The 2,977-nt window shown below is 36.3% G+C and overlaps 1 pseudogene; it reads right to left on the reverse strand.

Moving 5' to 3' along the window:
* Nucleotides 1-1,596: 1,596 nt before the first annotated feature.
* LOC102481067 (olfactory receptor 5B3-like) lies at nucleotides 1,597-2,526 on the reverse strand (annotated as a pseudogene).
* Between the last annotated feature and the right edge of the window lie 451 nt (nucleotides 2,527-2,977).

Here is a 2,977-nt window from a genome sequence, read left to right on the forward strand (position 1 = left end):
TAAAATAAGAATGAAAGAGCAGCATTGACTACTTCACAGCATTGGCAGAGAGAAAAATGGACAAGAAGTTTGGTTTACCAGTACACATTTTAAATAGAGTGAAAGTTAAATAGTAATATATAAAGAAATTGTAAAATGTTATCTTTTTTTTTTCTCTTTTTCTGGTACCATGGATATTTTATCTATCTGAAAATTAAAACATGAACATGTTGGTTGTATTGAATGAATGGTCAAGACAGAAATATTAATTAATGATGCTATATTTATGTATATCTGGATAAAATTTGCCCAGGGAAAGGATATACTTTCCTTTCATAGTATATCATTTATTTTCTGAAATTAGAAATCTTAGAACAGTATTCAAATAAAGAAAAAAAACTTAAGAATTTCATATTCTAATACTCACATGAAATATTTAAATTGTAATTATTTACAATTATTGTATTACTCACGATGCTCCCCAGAAATAGAACCCATGAGAGAGGTAGACAGGTAAATAAGATAGACGATAGACAGATAGTTACATAGATAGATGATAAAATGTATTATGAGGATTTGCTGCTTTGATTGTGGTGAATGAGAAGGCCCACAATATCCCCAGTGGTGTCATTCAGCCTGAGTCTGAAAGCTGGAGAATGGTGTGTGTTTCAAGGGTATAACTTGGGAGACTAAAGGTCGCCTAACCAGGCACTTCATTCACTGAGAACAAAACAAGATGGATGTCCTTGCTCAAGAAAAGTGAGAGAGAACTTTCCCTTTCTCCATTTTTGTTGTTGTTGTTGTTGCTCTCTTCAGGTGAGACATCAATGACTTGGACGATGTTCACTTGCACTTGCAATTTCTTTTCTTAATCTACTCATTTAAGTTAGTCTTTTCTGGAAACTTCCTTACAGATACATTCAGAATAATATTTTTTTACCAGCCATCTTCTATTCCTTATCCCAGTCAAATAAATGCACAAATTAACCATCGAAACCTGCCTGCCACTGTAATTAACTCTGGCAATTTTTCCACACTCATTTACATGTCCTCATGAGACACCTTCAAGAACTTGTATTCCCAGATTTGTTTGTGTTCCTGATTTACATGTATTTTCATGGACTTATGGTAGAAAAAAACACATATAGAATGAGGGAATACATTAATACCCTTAATAAGGTTTTTGACAAACAGGTCCCACCTTATATTAGCTATTTTCATTCAAGTATTATATTTCTGGGCATAATGTTTCCTTTTCTCTACATGACAGATTTTTGAAAAGGTAATAATATAACTTCAGAAAGTTGATATCGGTGTGGGCATTAAAGTGTTATTCAGATATTGGATGGAGGAACAACAATAAAATAATGCATCACGAGCATGACCCGTACAAGGAGGTTCTGAATTCATGTCTAGAGACTTTTCTGAGTATACCATTCCTATGCATTTCCATAATCTGGGGCTGGATGAAGGCAAGCATCATCGTGGCATCAAGCTTTTACTGGGAGTATTATCTCTCCTGATCTCTCTCTCTCTCTCCCTTCAAACATGGGGAAGATCTGAAAAGAATCAAACTAGATTATTGTACATTCATCCTACAATGTTAAAAGCAAAATCCTAAAGGCAATTTTGCTTCAAAAAAATCTTTGTAAATGCACTCTTCACTTCCTTATTCCTAAGGCTGTAGACCACAGGATTCAGCATGGGAATGACCATAGTGTAAAACACAGAGGCCACTTTGTCTGTGTCCATCGAGTGACTGGAGCTGGGCTGCAAGTACATGAAGATAATGGTCCCATAGAAGATGGACACTGCACTGAAGTGAGAGGCACAGGTGGACAAAGCCTTCTGGTGTCCTGTGGTTGAGCGCATCTTTAGGATGGTGACAAATAAGGTAGGATATCATATCAAGATAACCAGAAGAGCAAAGAATATATTGAAGCTCACAACATAAACAAGTACCATCTCACTAACATATCTGTCAGAACAAGAAAGAACCATGACTGCTGGAAAATCACAGAAAAAGTGATGGACCACGTTGGACATACAGAAAGAGAGACTGAATGTGTCTGCAGTGTGGATGGACGAATTCAGAAAACCACAGATATAGGAGCCTATGACCAGACATGCACACACACCTGTTGTCATGGTGGTGGTGTAGTGTAGGGGTTTACACACTGCTGCATAGCGGTCATAGGCCATTGAAGCCAAGAGATAATTTTCCACAGTGGCAAAAGCTACAAAAAAGAACATCTGAGCAGCACATTCATTGTAGGAGATGACCTTGTCTCCTAGAAGGAGCCCAGTCATCACTGTGGGGGTGACAGCTGAGGAGTAACAAAAGTCCACCAGAGACAGGTTCCCAAGGAAAAAGTACATGGGAGTGTGGAGACGAGGGTCCAGGAGAATCAAAGCAATCATCCCTAAGTTCCCAACCAGAGTGATGATGTAGATGAGTAGGAACATGATGAAGAGGGGAACTTGCAGTTCTGGGTCATTGGTTAGTCCCAGGAGAATGAATTGTGTCATTTCTGTTCTGTTCTCCATTGATGTTCTCTGAGAACTATGAGATGTTCTAAAGCAATGAAGAGAAAAAAAAATCATAAAGAAGTTGAACTAAAATTGAAAAGCTTAAGTATAATATGTTTTCTTTAACTGCAGCAGTCATTTTTACCTCAAAATTGTCCAGAAAAAGTATGGACTTGATAACCAAATTCAATGTATCAATTAAATACAGAAGTTAGATACTATTGCCACTGAAGACTCTTAATGGATCATCTATCCAATTCTCACATTTTATAAATTTGAACTGAGATGGAGAAAATTGATTGAGATGACTTATCTAAATGAATCTCTCTTGTCAATTCACTTTTCTTGAGCTTAGTAAAAACTACAACTTACACACTGTATATTTACTTTTCTCTCAACAATATTATTATTTGGGATTATAGTTACATTTATAAATTATGAAGCACAAGAGGATGAGTAATTTACTCAT

Source organism: Tupaia chinensis, unplaced genomic scaffold (genome assembly GCF_000334495.1).
Source record: "Tupaia chinensis unplaced genomic scaffold, TupChi_1.0 Scaffold000709_1, whole genome shotgun sequence".
Classification (NCBI taxonomy): domain Eukaryota; kingdom Metazoa; phylum Chordata; class Mammalia; order Scandentia; family Tupaiidae; genus Tupaia; species Tupaia belangeri.